General features: G+C 37.6%; 1 protein-coding gene and 1 long non-coding RNA gene across 10 annotated transcripts in view; one reads left to right on the top strand and one right to left on the bottom strand.

Moving 5' to 3' along the window:
- The window catches only part of PTPRD (protein tyrosine phosphatase receptor type D), a 2,140,771-nt gene that overhangs the window by 1,697,037 nt on the left and 424,603 nt on the right, over positions 1 to 19,131 (top strand). The window lies entirely within an intron of this gene.
- LOC122465757 lies at positions 6,028 to 13,492 on the bottom strand. Its single transcript, XR_006290792.1, has 3 exons — positions 13,481 to 13,492; positions 12,191 to 12,192; positions 6,028 to 6,161 (listed from the first exon to the last, which is right to left on the bottom strand). It is a non-coding gene; the product is annotated as an uncharacterized LOC122465757 (long non-coding RNA).

Genomic DNA, 19,131 nt, shown 5'->3' with positions numbered 1-19,131 from the left:
TTGAAAGTATCTTGTCTCTTCATTGGTCATTTTGGTCAGGTGCCAGCTAGGTTATCTTAGCTTCTTAACCCTTTACAGGTGAAAGGGTTTTTCCTCTGGCTAGGAGGGATTTAAAGGTGTTTACCCTTCCCTTTATATTTATGTCACAGGTACTAGGTGTTTGGTGGATGAGAAGAAGTAGAAGTGGCTTCCTGTTGCTAAGAAGTTTAAAAACACAGTAATTGGACCATTGTATGAGGGCAATTAATGGTCTGCCCGTTACTCTACCTATCAGTAGTGTGATAAATCTCTTTCATCTCTGCTTCTCTCAGACCATTGATCAGTATTATTTTCAGAGTTTTATTACTGTTCTGGGACCCTGTTAATACAAAATTAGATTTATAGTGACTGTTGGTGCGCCTTCTGTGAAACTGTGTGTTCAGTCACTTCTCTCTCTAAAATCCTTTGCTTATTCAGATTTTTAAAAAGGATTGCAGTTACACTGTGAACATTGTGTTTTCAGTGTACAGTCTATGGGATGTTCCCTGTCATAACTGGATGCCTTGAGAAACATTTTCCAAAATAGTTTTTTTCATTTGATGGTCAAGTTATCTACATGCTGTTTGTTCCCCAAATAGGTAGCAGTATGTGTGGTGAGAAAGTGAATAATGGCAGTTTTGATAGGCTGATGTCCTCCAGGTTGAATTTCTCTGTGACCCAGGGATTTTATTCTGTTTCCACTTTTCCTTTTTTGTGTGTGTCTCTCTCTCCCTTGCCCCTAGGAATTGGGATGAAAACTAATAATTTATTTATGTATGCCCCAGAAATGCCATTAATGTTAACATTTTTGTCCGCAGCAGATATTTGGTTTAAACTGTCAGTTTCAAGCCAGCTGAAAATGTGCAAGTTCCTATATTCATTATTCCTGGGCCATCAAGTCTACCCAGGATCAGAGAGGTAGATCAAGGACTCACCTAGGAAGGACATGGGCCAGAAATCTCTAAGGTTATAATGTGCAAAGATTAAGATGTTGCCTGTGTAGCTGCCTTTTTCCCTCTGTTCACCATTTTCCCTCTCGCATAGGTCCCAATCCTGCAAAGCACTTAAACACATGCACAGCTTCAAGCATGTGTTTAGGTGCTTTGCTGGATCAGGACCATAAAAACGCTTCGAACTTCATATTTCTTTCATAGATTATCCCTTTCTCCCTGTGGAGATGGAGCTCCGTGCCTGCTCAGAGTCCCATGGACTTTTAGTGGGAGTCTGCATGGGCGCAGGAGATCCACTCACACAGTTCTCTCTGCAGGATCAAGGCTTAAAATGCTTCCTTTTACAATTATCTTCACAAGAAAATGATCAGTATCAGTGACACATATTAAAATAATATAGCACCTAGAATTGAAAGGAATTTAGAAGTAAAGGAATTAGAAAAGACAAAAACATCCTTCTGTACTTAAAGAGGCATAATATAATTTGTTCTTTGTGCTGTTTTTAGGTAGTCCCTTTAATTATTAAATATTTCCTTTTTTTTTTGTCAACAGCAAATCAAGAGTAAAAAGGGAAGTATAAGAAAGTATACTGATTTTGCACTCAGTGTAAGTTTATCTGAGGCAATGGAATTGAACTGCATTTTTTTAAGCATGAAATACAGCATTTTCTTTTCACATGTCATAAAGGCAAAATTAGCCTCTGTTCTAAAAAATAAATAAAAAAAAATTGCGAGATAGATATACTATTGCAAAGGAGATGATGGACCCAGAGTAGTGACTTGCATTATATTTCCAGTTGGAAAGACTCAGCAATTACAGATGGAATAAAACATATTAGATAATCTAGTCTTGCTCCCTGCCAATGCATGATTGTTCCCTACAGTATGTTTACCAGGGGGTTGTTTAGCTTAGTTTGAAATACCCCAAATTAAGGAATTTCCAACACATTGCTTAGGAGACTGTTTTCCATGTTAACAAATCTTAGTGCCTGAAAGGGTTTCCTGATAATCATCCTCAGTTTTCCTTTTATTAATTTCATCCAACTCTTCTCCTTTAGTATTTACACCCTTCAAATATTTGTATACTGTTGTGTCCTCCGAATCATCACTTAGCCAATCTATACATAGTATGCCAATATTTAGCTCTTTAATTTTCCTCCATAAATCTGTCCTTACATGGCTCGTAGTCACTTTCGTTGCTATTCTAAAAACTCCCTCGAGTTTGTCTACATACTTTCAGTATTGAAGTGCCCAGAACTGAAAACTGTTTTTCATGTTCACTCTCACTAGAATTAAGAGGATGTATTGCTTCACCCCTCAATGATGTTCTACCTTTGCATGTGCATCCCAAAATTCCATTGGCCATATTTGCTACCATAATACACTTAAACTGATAGCTGATTTTCTGTCCACCTTCACTTTTGCTTATTTCAACAGTAGTACTCCCAGAGTTTTCCCTTTTGATTGAAAGTCTGTATAGTATTATTTTCTTCCAGATGTGTTAGCTTTCCAATATTTCTAATTTCCTCTTGGACTCTTTGAGTTGTTTCTCTGTCTTCCGTGTGCAACATCATACGACTTGTCGCACAAACGTTATACATTTTCCCTTGATATCATTTCAAATAAGTCATTTAACCAGTGAATAAAGAATTCTTGGCCTTCTCCCATTTTAAAATTTCCTACTTAGACTCTGAGCAAAATATTTTATTGCTTTAACTTAAAGTAGATGCTCACACAAAGTGGATTTTACGAATAAAGTAAACCACAGTGTTTTAATACTTAATTTGTTTCCTTCTTAGCTACTTGGCAACTGATATTGTAGAACTCTTCTATTAATTTAATTTCTTAAATGAATCATGAATATAGGTTGAATGAAGAATAACAGATGTGCTCAAGCACAGTAGGTTTAAGTATGGCTTGCCATTTAAAAAGTATCTGCAACATTTTAGCATAAATGAAACATATTTGCAGTATATATAAGCTAGTTCAAGCTAGTTCACATGGTTTGTAAGGCAGCAACTTTTAAATGGGTATGGCATTTTAAGACAAAACCATGGAGCTAATTTCCAAATCTTGATCTGGGACACTGCCCTCAGTTTAGGCTTATTCGTTTTACTTTCAGCAAAATGTCATCAATTTTTTCATAGCTAGCCAGTTAAGAGTTCTGTAAAAAATGAGATATTTGTTATATTCTTTTGGAAACTGCATTTGATTGATTAGTGCATTTTATTGACACACAAAACTGAGACTCTGTGCCCTCTTTACAGAAATTGTCTTGCAAGCAAAATTATGTACTATACATGCAGTCACAGAGTTTTAAGGCCAGAAGGGAATACTTGTCTGATCTCCTGTGAATCAGAGGTCACCAGCACCCACACACTAACCCAACAACCAAAAAGAGGCCAGGGTATTACAACCTATGGGACACTCGACTGTTATGTGCCACAGGAAGAACATAGGAGGGTCAGAGGTACACCAGTGCTTAAGGCAGGAAAATGATTAAGTGAGATATGCCCAGGTAATCCTGGAAGGTGACCCACATGTGCACACTGCAGAGGAAGGAGAAAAACTTCCAGGGTCACTGCCAATCTGACCTTGGGGGGAAATTCCTTCACCACCCCACATATGGTGATCAGTTAGACCCTGAGCATATAAGCAAGAACCAGCCAGCGAAACACCTGAAATAGAGACTGCTCAGTGACACCTCAGAGCCCTTGCCCACCCTGTCCAATGTCCCATCTCTAGCTGTTGCCATCTCTGATGCTTCAGAGGAAGGAGATTTTAAAAATCCCCACCCAGAAACACTTTCTGACCCTGGCTGGAAACCAGCTGAAACACAGAAGCATGAGCTTTTAGAAACATAAACATAAACCGGAATTAATCCCAGGGTTGTTGAGCCCTGCTCCCTACCATCACAAGCGACTCCATCATACTACTGCAATGATAAATTTGTCCAGCTCTCTCTCAAAACTAATTAAGTTGTTTGCCTCCCTTCTCCCCCTCTCCTATTGGGAAGCTGTTACAGAACTTCACCCCTCTGATGCTTAGAAACCTTCTAATTTGCAGACTGAATTTGTTCATGTCCAGTTCATATCCATGTTCGTGAGCCAACATTGTCCTTTAGTTTAAATAGCCCTTCACTCTCCCTGGTATTTATCCCCTTAATGTATCTATAGAGAGGAATCATACCTCCTGTCATCCTTCTTTTTGTTAGCCTAATCAAGCCAAGCTCTTCCAATCTCATTTCGTAAGATAGGCCCTCCATTGCCCTGATCACCCTATCAGATCTTCCTAGCAGTTCTGCAGACACATATACAAAACACATGAATCCCAGTTAAACTCAGTAATTAAAACACGGAGATAGGCTGAATGAAAGAGTACAAAGATTCTTTCTTCCAACCCTTTCTTCCTGAATGTCCAGCTGTAGAAAACTATCCATTATGTTCTCCATGTGTACAATTTTGTGTTCTGTCACAAACCATGACTTTAAATAGTATATATACCTTCTTCTCCAAATGGCTAAGCATTGCAAACAGCTTCAGTAATTGTGCTAATTATGTCTATGCCAATTTCAAGTGAAATTTTCTTAACTTCAATTAGCATTTCCCAAGTTGCCTGTATTTAATAAAACACAATTGTACTTAAAATACAGCCCATTTTAGCACAAATGTCTCTCAGCAAATACTTAATTTATGAATCAAGTCTGCTGTTGCTTCCCATAAACATGCTAAAATTTCAATGCTGATCTCTTCTCTCCCCAGTCTTAAAAGGGTTCACCTTCTGATTCAGAACTTGATAGTTTAGAAAGATGGCTCCCCACTCCCTGCCAGGCCAAATGGTGAATGAAAAGCTCCTGAAAAGAGAGAGGCTTTTCTGAATGGTTGGCAGCCTGGTGCTGACGAACATCCCGTACACCACCTGTGCAAATGGAGTTGGCAGTAGTGTACTGTATAAAAAGCACCTGTGCTCAAGAGGACAGATTTTATACTTGTCTCTCTTGGAGGAATAAAACAACCAGCTACAGATGAAACTTGTTTGCATCACTTGAGTTTCAGGTTTTTTTCTCTGAAAGAGTCATCGTTTTTCTCAGATAGCATTTAGGCCATTTCCCCCCACCCCCCTTTGGCTTTGAATATGTATGTTCCTGATACAGTGATGGCAGCTCTTCTGATTTTTATCCTTAAGTGTATATTCTTAAAAGCCACAGCTTCTTTAGCCGTTTGACTATGCAGGAAGCTCGGCTTTCATTTTGTCCTCCTGATGGCAGAGAAATGTTTGAAAGTGTGACCCAAGTGCACCTTCAAAGTTCTTAAAAAAGCAGAAGGTAAATGAAAAGAACCTTAAACACATGTATATTTTTAAATTTCTTGATTTTTAAACCAACCTCATGATTTTGGGGCACCTGACTTGTGAGTATTTGGGGCTGGCAACATGTTAGCTGCTTTTATTTGTTGATGTTACCTACTTCAGCATCAACCCTGCTGGCCTGCCTTCAGTAGAATTTGACGGGCAGTTGCATTGGGAGTACTGCTGTTGTTTTGATCCCCTTTATTGCCAGGTGAACCCAGTGAGTCTAGTTTTATTCCCCAAGAGCATGCCCCTTTTGCCAGTTGCTGCATACTGTTAATTTACTTAGTCCTTTTTATCAAGCCTTTTAGCAAAAATTGTGTGTTGAGCAGTGTGGTTTTGCTAGTCATTTGGGTCTATTCGGTGTGTGCCATGCATCTACAGGCTGATAAAGAGCTGACAAAATTGCCTTGGGCATCACACAATACATTAGCAATCCTATAGCCAGTATTTATGTATCATAATGATATAAAGGGTTGTTAATACCAACTCTCACTGTTGTTTTGGGTGCAGCTGTGTCTGCAGCAAATTGTTGAAAATAATTTTGCTTGCTCTGTTTGATTTGTTCATGGGTGATATAAATGTATTTTTTAAAATTGAAGAAATAAGTATATCACAGGTTAATTGTACTGATAAAATATAAATGTTTACATTGTGCTGATATCACTAAATTTTAAACTTTTTCAGTCATGGTTTAAAAATTCTCATTATCATCAGCTTAACTTCTGTATCCGGAAAGAAAATGGAGCAAAAAATTAAGCAATCAGTTTGCAAACATCTAGAAGATAATAAGGTGATAAGTAACAGTCAACATGGATTTGTCCAAAACAAATAGTGTCAAGCCAACCTTTGACAGGGTAACAAGCTTTGTGGATAGGTAACAGGCCTTGTGGATGGGGGGGGGAAGTGGTAGACATGGTATATCTTGACTTTAATAAAGCTTTTGATGCTGTCTCGCATAACTACCTCATAAACATAGGAAAATGCAACCTAGATGGAGCTTCTATAACGTGGGTGCATAACTGGTTGTAAAACCATTTCCAGAGAGTAGTTATCAGTGGTTCACAGTCATGTTGCAAGTGCATAATGAGTGGGGTCCTGCAGGGATCAGTTCTGGGTTTGATTCTGTTCAATATCTTCATCAATGATTTAGATAATGGCATAGAGAGTACACTTATAAAATTTGTGGACGATACCAAGCTGGGAGGGGTTGCAAGTGCTTTGGAGGATAGGATTATAATTCAGAATGATCCGGACAAACTGGAGAAATAGTCTGAAGTAAATAGGATGAAATTCAATAAGGACAAATGCAAAGTACTCCACTTAGGAAGGAACAGTCAGTTGCACATGTACAAAATGGGAAATGACTGCCTAGGAAGGAGTACTGCGGTCATAGTGGACCACAAGCTAAATATGAGTCAACTGTGTAACACTGTTGCAAAAAAAGCGAACATCATTCTGGGATGTATTAGCAGGAGTATTGTAAGCAAGACGCAAGAAGTAATTCTTCTGCTCTACTCCACACTGATTAGGCTTCAGCTGGAGTATTGTGTCCAGTTCTAGGTGCCACATTGCAGGAAAGATGTGAACAAATTGGAGAAAGTCCAGAGAAGAGCAACAACATGATTAAAGGTCTAGAAAACATGACCTATGAGGGAAGATTGAAAAAATTGGATTTGTTTAGTCTGGAAAAGAGAAGACTGAGAGGGGACATGGTAACAGTTTTCAAGTACATAAAAGGTTGTTACGAGAAGGAGGGAGAAGAACTGTTCTTCTTAACCTCTGAGGATAGAACAAGAAGCAGTGGGCTTAAATTGCAGCAAGGGAGGTTTCGGTTGGACTTTAAGAAAAAATTTCTAACTATCAAGCTGACTAAGCACTGGAATAAATTGCTTAGGGAGGTTGTGGAATCTCCATCCTTGGAAATTTTTAGGAGCAGGTTAGATAAACACCTTTCAAGTATGGTCTAGATAGTACTTAGTCCTTTCAGGAGTGTAGGGGACTGGACTAGATGACCTCTTGAGGTCCCTTCCAGTGCTATGATTCTATGATTATTCCTCTACCAACCTTGTTGCCCACATAGATACTGAACAGGCTAAGGCTGATTACTAATTAGCTTAAAACTTTTCCTTTTCATTCTCTTGTGTTGTTTTCCTGAACTTTTTTCTTTCATTCTATTTACTCGGGATCTACCAACCCCATATTTTTGGTGAGTGTTTATTATTCACTTCCTTTTGTTTGCTGTGAGAGACCAAACATTTTTTTTTATTGAACTGTTTCATAAGGACCCCAGCTGTTTACAGTCAGAGATTGTCTCTCTTATTAGCACTTAGAAGACAGTGCTGGCAGGGTGCAGCATGTTTGTACAAGATCCCAGCTGTTGTAAAGGTGCTCCTGTGGTCCCCAGTCATTTGGAGAGGATCTGACCTTAAACTGACAATTGTTTTGTGGGTATAGGCTAAGGAGACTACATAGTGTAAGTCTCAGAAATATGGCAACTTGTGAAAAGAATTTAACTAACGTTGTTTTATTTAGTGCTCACTATGCTGAATGATTATCAAGCAAAATCTGAAACATAGGCAGAGAGCATAACCTTTTTGAAAGGTCAGATCACAGTCTTTTTGTGCCTGTAGATAACTCTGTAATTTTGCACATCTTTATTTGGGATATGGCTAATAGCAATTGTTGCCAAAGTTTAGTTACACTAGAAGAAAAACATTGCTTTATAATTTAATCTATTTTAAAGAGTACTACTTCAAGAAGTTATTCATTATTAAAATATATTTGATAGTGTTTAATTAAAAAAAATACCTAAACAAATATTTAGCAAGGAGAAAATGAAATACAAAGTTTTTCTAAGGACAGTACTTCTTTGTATGAGTCAGGCATTGAAGTCTTCTAGGTCACTCCTCACAGGTGTTCTCATTAGGGATTATTAACAAGATTACTGAAATATTGAATAAGAACATCAAACCACTGAGAATACTTGCAGTTACTATGTTATGAAGGGACTACAGAGAAGAAAACAAATATGAGAATATATTTACATTTAGGAAATGCAACTTAACAGTATCCAGGATCCTAGTGAGAAATGCTTGGTTGGAATTGAATCATTACCTAGTTAAAAATAACCTTTCCAGGTCATGTCATTTTGTTTGCCGCAGTGAAATAAGTTTATTTCAGCAGAATGAAGCCATTATTAGCTTGGCAGAGTCCACTTGTCAGAATTTTATGGAGCAGAACACTGTTTGGCTGGGAAATTCCATAAATACTGTAATGTGAGAGGAGTTAAACTCCAAGGACTTAAGGGGCCAAAGCAGGGGATTTGTCACTAATGCATTGTTTTACAGTTCCACCAAGAAAGTATTAGGATATATGAAGAATCATCTTTAAAATGGGACAAACATACCCCTTTGCTTATATTGGGACAATAGAATGTGTGGATTAAATAGAAACTTTTCAATATATAAATATAAATTGAATACTAACACTATAAAAATAAATGCTTCAATTTTTGCATTTTTTACATTCCTATATATCTCTCCCCACACATCCTTCTAATCTTGGAATTAGTGGAGATGTTGTAAAGTAGGAAATCCATAGTTTAGTATAGCTATTTAAAAAACAAAAATTAACAAAGGAGGATTCACCCTGCAATGTGTATTTGTTGAAATGTAGGGGACCAGTGTTCTCTCTCCATCAGAAGAGTAGGCAAAGTAACTGCTCCCTCTGCAAGGTGAATCTGTGTTCTTCAGCCATGTCATAATTTTAGAGGTAAAGACAAACTAGTCAGCAAATACTGTCTGGGGGATCCTTAAGCTCCCCAGACTTTCCACCTGTACTTTGAATGTCATTACTTGACCTATGGTTTACTGGAACAAAAAATACTTCTGGGTAACGTCCTAGAGTCGTTCAGGGTTTCTGATCCTACGGACTAATATCTGTTTATACTCAATGACTGGAATGTGATTTGCCTTATTTTTAGTCTTATTTCAGACTAGAAATAAGGCAAGCATTTTAAGTGAGGGTAATTAACCATTGGAACAAGGGTTGTTGTAGAGTCTCCATCAGCTGGCAATTTAAAAAAAAATACATGCTCTAGGAATTATTTTGGAGGAATGTCTATGACCTGGGTTACACAGGAAGTCAGACTAGATTATCACAGTGGTCTCTTCTGGCTTTAGAATCTATGAATTAACCACTGGAATAATTTCCCTAGGAATGTGGTGGATTCTCCATTACTTGAAGTCTTAAAATCAAGACTGAATGTCTGTCTAAAAATATGCTTATAGCTCTAGTAAAAGTTAAGGGCTTGATGCAGAAATTACAGGGTGTTGTTCTGTAGTCTGTGTTATGCATTAAAATTTATGAGTTGCCAGAAGAATTATTTCTGAAGGGCTAAAAATATTGATCCTACAGTGGAACGATTTATACATTTTTATTTTATCTACATCATCAATTCATAAACATTTTTGTCCATCCTGATATTATTAAATCCCAGGAAGGTACTATGGCTCATTTGATCAAAGCACTGTCTACAGTAACATGCACATCTAGAACAGTAGAATGCTACTATGCATCACCCCTCGATACTGTGGAGTGGTATGTTAGCACAATGCAGTGTTTTCATGTTTATTTCTTCATTTCTAATGTCTAAGTTGTTTCTATTCATTTTTACTGTATTGTTGCACCTTTTTCTAAGTTTCAGTTGAAGTGTTCTGCCTTAGCAACACCCATATAGGTGCTCCAGAGATATTTCTGTTGTAAATAGTTCTCTGTGCAGTGCAAGACGGTATAATTTTGGGTTTATAGTCCAGAGGGGGTGTGTGCCTGGAGAACTGGGAGTACGTGTCTACCCTGGAGGCAAATGGATGTGGGAGTCCAGATTTATTCCAGGAGAAAAAAAAAAACAGTCTCTGGACTTTGCTTATTTCCCTAAATCTCTGATTGTCCTCTTTCATCTTATGTCAAAATTCTGAGAATACTGATTCATACCCTTTATTAACAAAACAAAACTTTTCGTATTCATCAAACATTGAAAAGCCTCCCTGGAAATTTGACAAAATGATGTAAAAACAAAGCAAACCTAAAATTTGATAGCTGAAGTAATTACATTTGAGCAATACTTATAATTACAGTTAAACCTAGAATATAGAGAAAGAACATTCAAAATATAATGGTTCCCATGGGTGTTTTCAGTGAAGCAGGTTAATTTATGCCTACAGTATATGATTACCAATATCATCTGTCCCTGTGGTGTCCTGAAGCAGGAGCTACGGATAGTGTAAACAAACATACCATATCAATTGACACAGTTTGCTGGCATTTCTTAGTTCGTATGCTGTCCCTTCTGTATTAATTTCTGGCAACAACATGTTGGAATGTAAGGATATCTCATTTGTGTCTTTGATCATTTGTTTGATGCTTTCTTGAAGTATTTCTTTTAAAAATTAATGAATGGAAAAGAAAGATAATGTTATATTGGGTCAGGATATTTTATCAGATAGTAAAACATCAGCTGTGGCTTCATGGTGAAAACATGATTTTTTTTTTTAACCCACTACAGCTTCTAGAAGCCATAGCATTAAATTTGTACCGTTTATATCGACCTGCTTGTACAGTTGGCTTTGTGTCTAGGATTTGGGGGTAGGGAGAGCTCAGTGGTTTGAGCTTTGGCCTGCTAAACCTAGGGGTGTGAGTTCAATCCTTGAGGGGGTCATTTAGGGATCAGGGGCAAAAATCAGGGATTGGTCCTGCTTTGAGCAGGGGCTTGGACTAGATGACCTCCAGAGGTCCCTTCCAACCCTGATATTCTATGATTTAATCTAAATTTACCTTTGAGATACATACTTCTCTTCCTTTTCCCTGCCTCATCAGCACTAACAGATATTGTAGTTATTCCCCAAGGGACAACCAAAAGTTTATGCTTTAAATGGCTTGAGCCCCGAAGCCTCAGATATTACATTTTAAAAAAAAGAATAAAAGGAAGTTGCAGTTGAGTTGAATTATTACCTCGTTAGCATCACAATCACCCAAGCCAGTTATGTATGCAGCAAATCTTTCCCAAGTTAAATTGCAGTTAGTATTCATTATCCATACTGTGTTAGATGTGTTCTTCAGGGGGAAGAAATGTTAAAATGTGATCGGATACATGTGTTTCAGGTTACAGTCTGCAACATTCAGTGAGTGAGTCCTGAATGTTGCTAACTAAAGAAGAAATATTTAAATGAGTGAAAGCAATAGCAAGTCTTGTTTTCCTAGGTAAACTGCTTCAGTGGATGAGGTCAGCCTAAGGTATTATCAGCTCTTGTGGGTGAACTGTAGTGATTTCCTTGTCTTTTCCTTGTCGTAAAAGATAACCCATAGCAGGGGTGTATTTACTTTTATTGTTCTGAAGTTAACAATGGGCCACCATCCCTCTCAGCTTACAGCTATGTGTATCATGCCCTTGACAGCCCCAGAACTTTGGAATCTCCACTCTTGCCTGAACAGGATGGAGTCTTAGAGTTTCACTTTTTTTTTGGATTTCTAGCAACTGCTCTCTTGTTCCTCTAAAGGTTATTGAATACAGAGGGTGGGACGTGTGTGCCAGCCATAGAGTAGATGAATGGACACCACCACTAATCAATTTGTGTGGGGAGGACAGGGGTAAATGGTAAACCAGAAAATATGTAAACCATACCAGGCAGTGTGAACAGAAGAACGGTTAATTTAGTTTGAAGGCATTGTGCCAATTAATATAGTGTTATCATTGATTACTGTTTTATAGAATTAACGATGACCTGTGTAGAAGTCTTATGGTAATGACCAACAAGAGAAATTTAGACAAAATCTACGGTTGAACCACTCATTATCTGCCAAGTACCTTCGGGAAACTTCTATCACTAATGATAGAATCATTTCAAATGTTTAAAATTTTTTCTTTTACCTTATATTCACTAGTACTTGTACTATTCTATTGCACCCCTGCCACCCCTGCTCCCTGAGACTTCCAGCTCCGTACTCCAATCTGCTGTCCAGCTCTAACTTGAAGTATAATTAAAATAATGCTGTTCAGCGTGTTCAAACCACTGACTTATTGATTTTTTCATCAAATAATTCAGAATAAACTACAGTGCCATTGATTTATTTGTGTTTTTATTTATTTTGGTTCCTTTTTCATGGCCAGCGTCTCTGTGTTTGTCAGCCATCGATGAGAAAGAGTTTGGTATTTAAAATGTGGATGTTCAATGGCCTTTTATCACTACTATTTTAGTAAAGAATCATTGTTACCCAGTCACTCTTCAATATAATGTAATCTGAAGGTATAAGACTCCAAGTGCCATGGAGTTTATATAATTTAATTTCTAAATTTTATATATAGATATGAGTGTGAAATTAATTTTTATATATACACACTCAAGAACTAATGGTACTAGTTTTTCACACTGTTTTGTTCTTTTGCTGTGAGCTGTAGCGTATTTTTATTAAGAAGGGGGCTCAGACAGTGAAGGATGTGAGATTTACTCCAACCCATCTGCAAAGAAGGGGATTTGACATTAGGGCTTGAAGCTTCTCTAGCATTTTGGTACTGCTAAATGCAACTGTAGCAAATATTTTGTTGAGGTGCTGTTGGTTGGTGGCTGGCTTTCCTTAGACAGAAATGGCAGATTTGAGGAAAGGTGAAGGTGCAGAGGCGAACTCACTCCCTCAATTTAAAACACAGAGGTCATCCCACATATTTTACACAGCAATTACCCTCTTTCTCCAGCCTACCATAATGAGCAGCTTCTCACACTTTGACATAAAAATCTATCACGAAGTGCATCCTGGCTGCCCTTGTCCTCTGTCCGTCAGCGTCTCACCTACCTGAGATCTATTTTTGTTTAATACACAAACAGAGAGCTTTCCTTGCTTTCCTTCTCTACAAGAGGGACATTTTCCCCCATCAGAAGGCAATGCCTGCTTTTGAAACAATTTAAGTGTGAGGAAAACATAGATTTTATGTACATAAGGAGATGATTTTGATATATTCTCCTGTTTAGATTATTCAGGAAGTAAGAAGGGATAAAATACCATGGATTGATTTTATTTCATTTCTTAAAACTAACTACTTTCCTTGAATAGGCAGAAGAACACCAAATGAGAAAGGGATTGCTCAATGTCATAATGAATAAATAGCCTAACAATAGCTTTGTTTCTGCTATCTGAATGCTAATGAAGAAAAGAAAAGTGAAAAGGAAGCACTTTTCTTCATAGCACTGGACAGCACAAATAGCTCACAGCTTTGATATTGTCTCAATGCATGCTTAGATGTGAGTGTCAGGAAGATGTCCAAACATTGTCACAACACAAGTAAGCATGAAGAGTGTTAACTGACGGGATACAGCAGAACAACTGCTTGAGATTTCAGGAAGATACCAAATGTTACTTAAATTAAATCAAAAGCAGAATATTATACAGTCAGAAAGATGATCAAGCACCAGGCTTGAAAATCTACTTAGGATCCATCTTCTATTTTGCAGTGGGAAAGATTTGTTTGGCTGATACTGTGTAGATTATAATGTCTAAACAGCAAGGCCTGAATTTTAAAATACACACTCTTCTTTGGATGTTCCCAAGTTGTACACTTTAGTCCTGATCTAAAATTCGTTGAAGAAAATGCTGAAACTCTCACTGACTGCAAAGGACTTTGCATTAGACCCTTGTCTTAACAACAAAGCACTGTAGCACATGCTTAACTTTAAATACATAAACAGTCCAATTTAAATGAATGGGAATATTTATGTAGTAAAAGATAAGCATGTGGCTATGGATTGGTTGGGCCCCAATCCAGGAAGCACAAATTTTACTGCAGAATCATTTCATGGACTAATCTCCTGTGCCTAATATGTGCCCACAAATCTGGGATATGTGCATGAACATAGGTTTGCATTCATACAGGCCCACAAATATATGCAACTTAGGCCCTTGCAAAAGTACCTGAGAACACTCAAAAGCATGCGTCTAATCAGGCATCAAGCTAAAATAACAAATGGTTCTATGAAAGTGAACTAGAGTTGCAGCTAGCATACATCTGAATATTCAAATACAGCTCATTTAGAGTTGGCTTTGCAGCCTCGGCATAAATTCCGTGCATAATCAAACAAAAGCCTCCAACTGAAATCTAAGACTTGGTCTCTGTGCAGGAAACTTTATGGAGGTGATAATCATGGCTTCCTACCCTACTAGCCCCCTGGTGGGCCAGCAGGAGTGGATGCTCAGCAATAAAACTTTCTGGTGGATCAGGAAGATTAAAAAAGAACCTCCAGTTAAGCTGATGGCCATGGTGACACATAACCTATGGTGTGCTGTATTAGAACCAAATAATAGCTTCATAAAGTTGAAGCCTTACCCCTACAATTCATGACTTCCCCTGGCTTGTTCTGTGGTGTCTTTCCAGATGGTGACTATGTGCAGGGAAATGATGTGACCAAAACTAGCAAATATAACAGCATAGCTTCGCCTTCCACAGTCAAAAACTTTCTGTGCCCACATATGGAATATGATCAGAAAAAAGTGTTCTTAATACTTAATAAAGTGTTCAGTATAGAAAGAAAAGCCTTTAAAATAAGGCTTTAAATTAAATGTTGTAGCAGTTTTATAATATGACTTACATTTTCTGAAACACTAGTACAGTACATATTTATTATAATAAAAGGTGCACATGTAAATAAGTTACTACTCAGTTCTTTGTAATTTGCTTAATAAAAATGAACTTGATATTTTCATTCTCAGTGTCCCTCTTACTATGGAACTCCGTATTTGCACATTATTGGTTTGACAGTTTCTACAGGCTACTTATCCCAGAAATTTACTAGGATAAATTATCATATGCCAGAATGATGTCGCTTTTGTATTCTCATGCATATGTCAATGAATGTAGAGCAATTACAATTCTCAGGAGAAGAGCTATCTTTACAGTAAAGCCCTGTTTGAAGTTGATTTTATACCTAGGTACAAAAAAGCAGAAAATTCAGTATTGCACTCTTTAGACAATTGGCTTTCTAGCTAGGTGTGGTGATGGGAGAATGAGCCACTCCATATATTGCTTCTGGAAAGAAACAAATAATAAACCAGTTCCCAGCTGATATTTGAACATATTATCACAGTTTAATTTGTTAGCACTTGAAAAGGGGCCTCTTTGGGCATCAGGTTTTTTCACTTTCAATAGTCTGAATATATCTTGGAATATATTTTAGAATAAGAGATGCTGTTCAGCAACTGTGGTCATAAATATGGAATTTTTGGGCCTTTTGCATATGGGTAACAGGGAGGAGCACTTGTCCATCTGTATCAAAAGATTTGGCCCTGAGGAATCTAGGTCATCCCATGTCTGTCCCAGGATTCCCAGTTTTGCTCCATCTTATTAAAGACTGAATCACAGAAGCACTCTACTGCTGTTCTTTTGTGTTGCTAAACAGTTATTATAAAAGTTAGAGGCATTATTCTTATACCAGAGCCTTTTCTACCTACAGCTGCTTGGTCTGTTGACTGTTTCTGATCTCAGAACTCTGAATTGTTGATTGAAGTGATCTCAATACCTGTTTTTTGTCTAAATTTCTTGGTTGGACAGCTCAGACTTTTTTCTTATTTTCTAGGTGACTTGGCTTTGCTAACAGCAAAAAAAATGTCAGAGTAGTATCAGTTTCCCCCTTAGCTGGCTTCTTTTTAGTTTAAGTATAGCCGAACACCAGTATAATGTCATTGACTTCAGTGGTCTTACTCCTAATTTGTACTGGGGTAATAGATGTCAGAGTCAGACCCTTTATTTTCAGCTCTATCTCTGTATTTACATTTTATTATTCCAGCATAAAGCCTTTTATAATCTGTACAACATTGCTATCATACTACAGTGCAGGGTGTTAAAAACTTTTAATTTTACAAATTAAATTGTTTCAGCTTTGTACAGGGAGGCACTGTGGGGGAGAGGCCAGCAGTTGGTCTCTCTCATTTTCATCCTCACTCTCCTACCTCTAGGGTACGGTAATAGTAATCATCCTTAGAGTCAGTTTTCTTTATCTAGGCCCATCATGATATATTTTGTGTTTAAAAATAAAAAGATCCATAGACACTAAAAAGTAGACTCTATGCTCCTTTAGTAAATACTTTCTCTACCCTAAAAGTTGCTCATGCCACCAGTTTTATGGGTTGTGGGGGTGCTGCCTGGCTGACTTTCTCATAATTTGCCTCTATGCATTACTGAGGAATTTCAAAGTTATTCATCTTCAGACTCTATAGAAAGTAGAATATCTCCACTTCTACTATCCATCTATTTCTTGTTCCCCAGTTAGTGGAGTAACTAGGAGCCTTCAGACACTCTGACAGCTAAGGAAATATTTTAATTCACTATTTTCAAGGGTCTTCCTTCTTTTCAGTAAAATAAATAAAACTTAAGAGACAATCAAATAAGTATTCTTTCAAAAGAAATATTTAGTTTTATTCTTCACTGTTCATAATACAATCTTAGGGCAAAATGTCTTCCTCTGGCCTTGGACCAGTGCATGCCACACTGAAGGGGAATTTCAGTCCGTGTGGAAGATGTAACTAAAGTCTAAGAGCCCTACCTGACAAGGGCCAGACTTGTCTACCTCTCATGGTAGATCAGGAGTAGTGGATGTAAGTAACGAGTGCTAACGATTGAGGAGTAAAAAAGTGTGACCAGAAATTAAGGCAGTAGATAGAGGAATCTGGCCTAATGGGGAAATGGACTGTCCAGAAGATTAGAGTGAGGACTATGAACCCACCAGATTTACCAGTGGGTCAGGTGGAAATTGGGATTGAGAGCTGTATCAGGTGAAGAAAAAATGGTGTTCTAGGATATAGATGTTCATTAGTTTCCAAATGGAGAGTTGGTATTCCTGTCCTCCCTGTTAGCTGTGTGTGTGTTCATCCAAAGGGAAACCATGTTGTGTCAGAGGAGACTCTTCACTTTGTCACTCACTGTCTGGGCTATGGCACGAGTTCTAGTAACTAAGGCCAATTAGAATGGAGTCAAAGGAGACCTGTAAATTGTCACCGAGTGTACTGACAAAGCACTGATGTTCCACTTTGAAACTAAGATCAAAATCTATTTTTGTGATCCAAAATGAAATTAATTTTTGAATTGGCTAGCATTCTGCTTTCCTTGGGAAATGCAATTCAGGGTTGAAGTCACTTGTTTTTTTAACTCAGTTTATCCCCCTATCTTAGGTACTTATATGGCACCCATAACCATAGTTATCATAGCACCTCAGAGTCATTAATGTATTTATTCTCTCAAGATCCCTGTGAGGTAGGGAATTGATGGGGAAGTGAGGCACAGAGAGATTGTGACTTGCCCCCTATCAGCATCAAATATTCACCCTCAGTAATTTAGAAATTCAGTAAAAGCTATTTTAAAAACATTACATAGTGTACGCACTCAGATACTATGATATAAAAACATAGAATAGAAGAATGCCATGTATCCAAGCCCTCACAATGCCCTGTGAGGTACTATTCAACCATTTTGCAGATACCTAAATCAAGTCAGCACATTAAATGACTGTCCAGAAGCTGTGCAGTTTGGTTGTAGCTGTGTCCGTCCCGGGATATTACAAAGAGGTCTGTGTGGCTTGAAAGCTTGTCTCTCTCATCAACAGAATTTGGTCCAATAACAGATATTACCTCACCCACCGTGTCTCTCTAATATAGAAAGGACAGACAGTGGCACAACTTGAAAGAACACACAGGAGTTCTGACACTGAGCCTTGAATTCTGAGAACTAGACAATAACATTCCATCCCACCACATTCCCTTGTTGTAGTTTAGCTAAAATTAAAACTGGTTCTGAAAATGTTTTAGAAAAACATCTGCCAAATTAAAATATAGTTGAAATATAATATATAGTTCCATTCTTGCTATCGGTGATCTGAGATTTTTTTAAAAAGAATGCAATGGTGTTTACTCGGTGGTTAGCAATACCCACATTTTGACATTTGCAAGTATTGATTAGTTTATGTTAACATGATTTGGAACAGACATTCTGCTAGTATAATTAACCTTTTATCATTTTAGCATGCTCAGATTTCTAGCTTTATGCAGGAGATACATGTTTGTGGTTAGTGTTATGCTGCTATGAGCAAAAGCATTCTTTCCTGAGTGTCTCCCAAGTGTTTGCTTTCAAGATTTAGTCTTTGTTTTTCTTTTCAAAGAAAAAGCCAGCACTAACATCTAGTATACCAGTGGTTAGGATTTATTTCTGAAGTACACAAAGGTCATTAAATACTCAGTAATAGTTTGTTTAAGCCTCAAGAACATGTTACAACTGCAGGTAAAATCCTGGCCTACAGCAAGTTTGGCAAATACATACGTAGGTGCCTAATGCTAACAATTACACTTAGTGGTTCTTGCTAGTTTATTTTTGCAAGAAAGTCCTCTGTAAATAGCTTTTCCCTGCACAACAGACGGTGCTTTCTGTTAATAAAAGGATGGCCAGTCTTATGTACATTAACTGCTACTTTCCCTACGTCAGAAAAAGTCATACTAAATTACTAAATAAATGATGATGAAAAGAGCGTGTACATAAATCAGACACACTGTCCATAAGAAACTCTCTCTTCTTGTGAAAGAAACAGTTGACAGCTGTAGATAAAGAATAAAGACCATAATCAAAGCAAGTAAATGTTGTGAATTGTGACTTCAGTTCAGTGACAGCAGATGAAACCTTTAAGATATTGTCAAGGCAGTACGAAGATATGTTTTTTATTGTGGTGTGCATTTTCTGAGGTGATGCCAATAACATTATGAGATTCTTTTTCAAACATCTGTTCTAAACT

Source organism: Chelonia mydas, chromosome 5, assembly GCF_015237465.2.
Source record: "Chelonia mydas isolate rCheMyd1 chromosome 5, rCheMyd1.pri.v2, whole genome shotgun sequence".
In the NCBI taxonomy this organism is placed as follows: Eukaryota; Metazoa; Chordata; order Testudines; family Cheloniidae; genus Chelonia; species Chelonia mydas.
This window is presented reverse-complemented; position numbering and strand designations above follow the sequence as displayed.